We start from the raw sequence: 8859 nt of genomic DNA, 5'->3' as shown, positions 1-8859 counted from the left end.
TGCAAAGGAGAGAAAAACAAGAGTGATCCAAGCCTATGTGAGAAGTTCCAGAGGGTTTGCTTGTGAGGTGTGTGTCTTGTGGAAAAAAAAAAAAAAAAAAAAGCTAAGGCAACTCAAAGATGGATTTTTACAGCTAAATTTCAGATCAGGAAGAGAAAGAAACTTTTACAACTTAGAGTTGCCAGTACCGGAAGAGGTAATGATGGATCACAGCGATCTGTACTAGACAGACCATGTCCGGACACCTCGCTCAGACCATAAGCTCCTTCTCCAGTGCAAACCATCACACTCTCCAAAGGCATATTTGAAGCAACAGCAGAGTCTGTAGTAAACACTGTGACATTTGGCCCTTTTCATCTATATAATAGAGCTATAAAAAAGAAAAAAAAAGTGGATCTGGAGTAGCCTTACCACCATTAAATTCGATAGGACTAAACCAGTTCCGGTTTTCATGGCTCTGCTCCATGGATGAAAAAGGACAACAATCACAGCATTTACTTGACTTTTCCAGTTTCTCGGGAAGCAGCATGCGTCCGCCTTCTGCAAAGAGCAGAGACTCGGTAAACACGTCGCGTGGAGGACCTCGGAGCTGTACTGGTGGGTCTCCTCTGGCTCATTAACACGGCGCACACAAACACAGCAAACAGGTCGCGTGCCACATCTGGGAGCATCGTTCCCGAAGCTAAACTCCCAAACAGGTGAAGCATTTTAATCCCAGCCTCCACCGTGGATATAAAATCTGTCCAGTTCCGTCGGCCTTTGCGAACTACCCTGAAAGAGGAATGCTTAGGACAAATAAGTGGGGGCGGGTGGAAAGTAAAGGGGAATAACACCTGTCTCTGCAGCTGGCCGACAGACAGGGCTTTAATGTACCGTCTGCTGGGAAATGGAGGCGTCTCGGGTTACTTGGAGGCCTCCCCCTGCAGCGGAGCCTGCGGAAAGGAATTCTGTGACCAAAAGATGTGAGGCTTGGTCTGGGGCCAAAAACAATGGAGAAAGGTACAAAATAAAAAGCTCTGTCAGGACAAAGGCACTCAATCACAGAACAACAGGCAACTTGGCCGTTTGAAGAAGTGAACCCAAAACCGAAGTCACAACTGGATTGACAACTGGTTGATCCCCTTTCACCTTCTAATACTCTCTGGCTGGCGACTACTTGTTGAAAGCAAAATGAGGAGAATACAGCCGCCAGCAGCGTAGAGTGTCTTCATTTAGGGCTAGTTCTGGCTGGTCTTGGAAAAGCAACTTGCAAGATTTATGCTCTTTTGCCTTCCGTCCATGTTTTTTTCCATTAAGAGGAGAATTTAGAGCAAAGTTACCAAAGGAACTCCAACCCAGAGCTGGAGAAGTCCTCGCTGACTTGCAAAATAACTGTGGCTTCAGCAGAATTGTGTGCCCAATAGTAACAGAGGTGAAACCCATAAAAATTGTGTGCACATATTTTTTTTAAAAAACAAGAGAAAAGATCCTGGAATTAGGTCCACATTGGATCTAATGATTGGTTTTGCCCCACAGAACACAGCTAAGTTCGAATAATGGGAACACATACCAAGTGGAGGGAAGATTCTTTCCAAGGAAAGCTTAGAGGAGTCCGAATATAAACCTATAAATAGAGAAGCATCGATTTTTATGTAATGTACACATCGCAGAGAAACTCTTAGAGTTATCCAAACAATACGGAAGAGTGAAGAGTTAGAGATAATAGTTCCTGCAGCCCGAGGTCACGGCCCTGAATGTTCACAGAATGACCGGGGGTCAGGACAGGCCTGTGTGGTATGAGTTCTGAGGGCCGGGAAGGGACCAGGAGGGAGCTGCTGCTTTCTCGCATGCACAACAACGCCCAGAAATCCTATCGTGGGAAGCAGAGCCATTCGTGCTCCAATCCGGACTTGGATAAATGCAGTGATGTTGGAAAAGCAGCAGTAAAATAAAATTCGCAATGAGCCCTAAATGATAGGAGATGGCCTGATGCTTAGTGGAAGGTAGCAGAGGGAGATCTCGAATGCCTCAGCTCCTTGAAAGAGTAGAGCACTACATGGGTGCCATTTAGTTGGGTGGGTGGGTGGGTGTGTGTGGCGGGGAGGATCAGTAAAACAGGAAGTGAAGCTGTGGACACCAGTGCCAAGTTCCCTCTCTTTGAATTTGGCGTGTATGGGTTCTGACTATAACAGCCGGAACCGACTGGGTCAACAGTACATGAGATGAGAAGAAGGCCTGTGCCCAAGGAGGAAGCCAGGGCCCGGGGGTGCAGTCCCAGTTATTTTGGTATTGAATTTAGACACAATGGGGAAAAATCATATATTCATGGGGAACTCTCGATGAATCATTTTTAAAAAATACTCAAAATATCTACTGCCATTTTTCATTACGAACAGATATAAGCAAAGTTTTGTTACTTTTAAGAAACGATTCTACTTTATTAAATAGTTGCTTAATGTTCTGCTTAAAGCATTAGTGGTAGGGAACTCAATCATTAAAATACATTACCATAACCTTAACACAAAGAAGTATCTGTTTTTCTAATGACACACTCTTCCTTGTGTAACACGAGGAAATTTAAACAATTTTTAATGCTTAAGGACAGATTTTTCTCTAGAATCGCCTCACTCTTTCATACACACACTCGTCTCTACAGAAGAGGTCACAAATTTGATTCACATTCCCTTTGCACCTGTGAGCACACCCTACCTCTATCGCCATAAGAAATAATTAGAGCCTAACTCTTACTCCGCTTCACTGAATATAGGGAAGAAAACACTCCATTATATGAGTGCTGACTCTACTGAATGAGATGTCGACCTACTTGGGCATTTGCACTGAGTTTGAAAATGTACCACTTGAATTTGCTAACTGTGGTGATTATGAATCTGTATTCGATCTCCATCGTATTTTCTCTATGCTCTGTGTGGTAGAAAGAAGAATGAGGCTAAACAGCAATTAAAAAATGGGCACATTTTAAGAATTCTTCACACTTTCTAACACTGCCTATTTTAAGTTTTTAGCCTAATATTGATTAGCTCACAGAAAGGTAATATTTTGGATAGAAAGGAAAAAAATATGTAAATTCACAACTTCTTTAAGAGTACTGGCTGCATTAAGAAGTTATACATTTTTTAGTTCACATTCCGATTTTATGACATTCATGCACAGTAAGAATTCATTTGACACTTGAAAACTAATACCTATTTCAAATGTTGCCCTACTGCAGAGAAATCATGTTGCAAATCCAACATTACACTGGCAATAATCAGCTTAAAGTACTAAACATAACTCTTCTAGCTAGGTCTGAGAACATATAAATAAAATTATATCTTTTAAAGGCAAAAGATTGCCAGAAAATATAAATCTCGTTTAGTCAATAGTTTAGAATTTCTTAGAAAAGAAATTCAGCTCCAATATGTTCTAGAAGGTAAAGACTGTAAATTAGACCATCACTCCCAGTAGCAATTTTCTTATTTGTTATATGACATAAGCTGCCTATCCAAAGTAAACCCATGCTATAGGCAGGTCCAAGATTACTGTGCACTTTTCGGAATGCTCCTTACAGGCTCCAGTCACAAAATCTTATTGAGTCTCTTTCTCACCTGTGCATGCAAGAAAGTATTCGCTAAGCCTTTCTCAGACATTCTACCTGAAGGCAGCAGCCTTCATAGTACAAGAAAGGAACAAAAAGAATTTCAACTGTCTTATACATTATTTTCTCTAAAAAAATGTTGTTCTTGAAAAACTAAGTCTGGACTTTTAATATATTGTAATCAGACAAACCATGGTGTATAACCATTTCAATTCAGTTCCATTAATGAGGATTAAATACTTCAACTTACTAAATGAAATCTGGGGTATAAAGATAAATAAGCTATGGCAGGAAGCCCAAGATAATCACATCTGAAAGGAGGTTTTGCTGCCACCATCTTTCATAGGCTACTTGGGATTTCATTCAAGATAGAAATGTCAAAATTGACTCATACTTATGGTCAAAAAGAGGAGGAAGTGATCTGTGGGCTCTGCTCCTTTCCACAACCACACCAAGTGCAGGGCCACTTCTAGCTGGGCCACTCAGGAGATGGAGCTGAAGACAGGTAAAGGAACAAACAACGCAGCCTCCATCTCAACTCTCTACTAAAAGTGCTTTCGCCAAATTCACTAATTATATTCCTGGCACTTAGTGCCCCTTCCTCTCAAAAAGCAACTCTTATGTATCCCCTTGGCTGTATTTGACTATATTTGATTCCTTCCTTATTGAAACAGCTTCTCTGATGTTCCTAGGACCACCACTGTCCTTTTCTTTCAACCATTCTTGAAATGATGGCATTCCTGCAGGTCCTACCTTAGGTACCATACTTGCTCTATGCACTCTCTCTGAGCAATCTTATTTGCTTCCATAGTTTTAGCTAAACCTACATGCTGATGAATTACAAATCTGTATCTCAGGCCCTGATCCTTTCCCTGAGTTCCAGATTTATGTATCTTCTGACCACTGGTCATCATCTGTTCAACTTAATTTTATACTATCAACAATGAAGCAATCATTGAATCCTTATTGTTATTGTTATTCCTATGTACTATTTTCTAAACCAATCCACCTTTTTCTGTTCATATAATGAAGAATCCAGTAAGGCTAACGTGGCTGCTCCCAAGAATTCTAGCTCCTAACTACTCCCATGGCCCCTAGCCTTTTATCCTTCACACGCAAGGCAGAATGATTCTTTCTAATACAGATATGATTCTATCACATCCTTGCTTAAAACAGGCTTCCAATTGCTTGTTGTATAAGGTCCAACATAACTGCATTAGTTTACAAGCACCTTCGTTATCCGGGGTTTTCTTACCCAACCAGCTTCGCCATAGTCATGATTCTCCCTTCTATATTCCTGACAATCACTACACTGAACATCTTTAAATTTTATATTATGTGCGGTCATTTTCTCTTGCCTGGAATCAACCCACTCACCCATTTTCTCCTTCTTTAATTGGTTCGATTTAAATAGTGCCTACCTCTGTAACCAATTTTCCTGCCCAACATACCATCACCACTACCACCTGAGCATGAGGTAAGGAGCCTTACCATGTGAAATTTAGAATCTTACACTTCCTCTAGCAGAGCATGCAGTATGCTTTATTTTCCTTTATTTATTTATTTTTATCTTATTTTCTGCACTAGGACTATGATCTCTATGAATGGTAAGAGAAGTTTTTGCCTCATTCATTATGTATCTTCGGTGTGCAGCATAGAGTCTAGCATACGGCAAGCGCCTAATTATTGCTTCTAGAGGAATACCATGGAAATGTGATCATCAAAACCTGAAATGACTAGTGTTCTAATAATTTTCGAGATATAATTGGAAAAATCGAGGCTGGAAAAAGAGATTAATCCAGATGATGACAAATGTTAATCCTTGAACTAAGGGAATTTCTAAATTTTTATCTTATTAGAAATCAGAAAACAAAAAAAAAGGAATTATGTGACTAGATCTTGGCTTTTAGAAAGGGTAATGATCGCAATGTACAGAATGGATTGGAGAGAAGGGATACTGATGAGGCATCTATTTAAAATGCTTAAAAGAGAGATTATGAACCAATGTCATGGCAACAAGAATGAAAAGGAGAAAAAAGGTAGGAGATAGAACTCATGGCATTAGGCGATCACCTGGATGTGGGGGGCAAGGAAAAAGGCCATTCTAAAGATGACTTTAAGACTCCAAACATAGTTGAAATGGGGGACACAGGAGAAAAATCATTTGAGGGAAGAACAAGAGAAGAGTTGATTACATCCTTTTTAAACTTTCTGAATGTGAGAGATATTCAACAGCTAATTCAAAATAACAGATTTGAAATGCAGAAGAGGAAAAATAAAGAAAAGTTAAAAAATATGCATTGGTTTTTATCTGTAGAGAAGTGATGGTTGAAGCTACAGTAAATAAAAGCATGAGAAAAAGAGAGAGCAGAGTTCCTCAGGGGAGTTCCTGGGTACGAGACAAACAGGAGGTACCAGTAAAGAACCAAGAGAGAACTGATGGTAGATATAGGAGGAAAAGTAGAATGGTGCACCCTGGAGGAGCAAAGCACATATTAGAAAGGAAAAATGAGCTCAGTTTTGAGCATGTTGGATTGAAAGTTTTTGTCTGATCGGGGATGGAGAAGTTTAATGGACTGTTGGTTGTCCAAAATTTATGGAAGTGCCTAAGTCCAAGGACGTAAGCTGATGGGCTAAGAATGGAACCTCAGAAATATCAACAGTTAAGAAGAGCAGACAGAAGATTAGCAAGAGGGACTGGTCAGAGAGGAGGAGGAAAATGAGGACAGTATGGGGCATCCCACGACCCGAGAGTACAGAGAGAGCTCCAAGACCAGGACATAATCAAACACAACAGTTGTGTCAAATAAGCTAAGCTCCAAAGGAAGTGCATCGGATTTAGCAAATCAAAGGTCATTTTGGGTTTTAGCAAGAGCACTTTGAGAGGAATAGTGAGAGTAGAAATCAGAATACGGTGGTCCAAGAAACAAATAACACAAGAAAATGATATAGTGGGGTAAAAAGATGAGACTGTGTTAGGGATTCTGTGTATGGGAGATACACACAAGACCATGAAGGCTAATAGCCTTTGGGGGAAGACCAGATATCTGCCAGCTGGATTGGGGAGTGGGCTTTACAAGGAAGAAAGCACAGAAGCATAAAACAACTTGGTTTGCTTAGAAAACACAAGAAGTTCAGCATCATCAAGGCATTGAAGATGTGAGGTGGGACACAGAAGAACTTTTCCGGCCTTAGTAAAGAAAAGGAATTTTACTCTGAGGTAATCGGGAGCCATTGAAAGATTTTCATCAGCCTAGTTGTGATTTACACTAGCAGAATGAGGAATGAGAAAAGGCTGGAGGCATGGTGAGCAGAACCGGGAGGAAGATTTTAAAATAGTATAGGAGGGAGGTGACAGCATAAATTAATAGTAGAAATGGGACAGGATAAGAATTATGAAGAATCGATGATTAAGTGGATATTGAAGGTGAGGCATGGAAGGAGTAGAAATAAAGGAAAAGGCCATTGTTTCTGGCTTAGTTGATTAAGGTGGGGGGCAATGTCACCAATTACGGGGGTTAACAGAAGGGACAGTGTGCTTGGAGTGGGAACAATCATGATTGCAGTTTGGAATATGGTGCATGTGAGGTTTCCCTCAGTGTCCCCAAAGGGAAAACTCCAGGTGAGCTCCTAGCCCAAGTACGCCCGGTGTATCGGACACGCCATGGAAATTTAGAGGCTGAGATCAAGCAGACCCGAGGATCATGGAGAGTTTAGGCTGAAATTCACTACTTTGAGTTGATTCTCAGAGGAAAAAGATGGCAGTGCTTAGTTATCCTTCACACACGTCAAGCTAGTTCAAGTTCTCCCTCCTGAGGATAGCACTGATTATGGTAATTAAGCTTCCAAAGCGGGTGGCGGGGTGGGGAGAAGATGAGACTGAATTAAATCTACTATAGGTTGGAGTAATTCAGAGGCTGAGAATCAACAGATCTGATGGATCCCTAAAATCTCTCTTGCTATGTTCCCTATGGCTACTCACAACAAGGGGTAGGAAATGAATTGGTGGACCTGAGCTCAGAACCTTTGGGAACGAGATAGAAACAGATGATTAGGTGGTGGCCTGGGAGGTAGCCAGTAGAAAAGCAGCAAAGCAGCCCAAACAGCCTAAGATTTAAATCTACCTGCCATGATATAGCCGAGGCAAAGCAGCTGGTTCTGACCCTTGTAATTTCACATGGCCTCCTTAAATTACTATGTGGCACTGATATTCATACGAACCTGGTTGCAACTGTACACTTATTTTGGGAATGGACGACTGGTGTCATGAATTGGCTTTTACACCATCTCTCTTTCCACTTGGCCTTGATCCCTGTAGATTGAATTGCTTCCAGGTCAATGCAAACCCTACAGTGAATCTTCAGACAGAGGGAATGATTTACTTGGAACATAGGTATTGTGCAAGAAAGCAATCTATCTCTTCTCCATTTTAGCCAGTGTCGTTTTGCTCCAGAATAACTCAAGGCAATTTCTCATATTTTTTTCTAAGCACCCTTCTCTCTACAACCCCAAGTAGCATTTCCAGTGGGAATTTCAGATGCTCTAAATTGTAGCCAAGGAGTAATTTTTCATTTAGAAGGATGGGAATCCCTGAAAGATTTGGGGTTGTAGAGGACTAAAGAACAAGCAAGGAATGTGTGGCTGAAGTAAGAATTTCCCAGGGAAATATTTTAGGCTGGTAAACAAAATGGAATTCATTCCAGGTTTAAGCTCTTTGCTTCATGCTTTTATTATCTTTATAATTAAAAAATAATAATAATAGGAAAAGAAATCTTCGCAAAGATATTATCAGTTTGTTAGTCAGTTGATGAAGCCAAGTTCACTTATGCTTTTATCTGCTTTAAAATAAAATGTAATCAGAGAACATCATTCTATTTTGTATTAAGCATGGCGATATGAAATTTTACAAACTTAAAGCACAATAACGGTAATTCTGGCAAGGGCTGACATTTATCATTGCCAAATACTGTCCACTCTAACCTCATTTCTTCTTGGTTGAAATTTGTACAAATGCTTTTCCACTAAGGGGCAGGGGTTTCTCTGCTCAGAGGTGAGGTGACTTTCTAAAAAGATAATCTGAAGTCTTCTGAGTCACTGTTTAGTTATAAGTGCAAAAAGAAATAACCCCTGTTGAACCTTTAAAATGTCAAAATTCTTGAACTTTAAACACAAAGACTCATGGAATGAAAATTAATTTATTTTTCAGGTAAAAATTTAAATATTTTAAGAATGGCTCAAACATTTTAGACTATCAGATAAAGTCATGATAACTAATTTTAAACAGT

This window comes from Pteropus medius, unplaced genomic scaffold (genome assembly GCF_902729225.1).
Source record: "Pteropus medius unplaced genomic scaffold, Ma_sr-lr_union100, whole genome shotgun sequence".
Taxonomy (NCBI): domain Eukaryota; kingdom Metazoa; phylum Chordata; class Mammalia; order Chiroptera; family Pteropodidae; genus Pteropus; species Pteropus medius.
The sequence above is the reverse complement of the archived record's forward strand: the minus strand, read 5'-3'. Positions refer to the sequence as shown.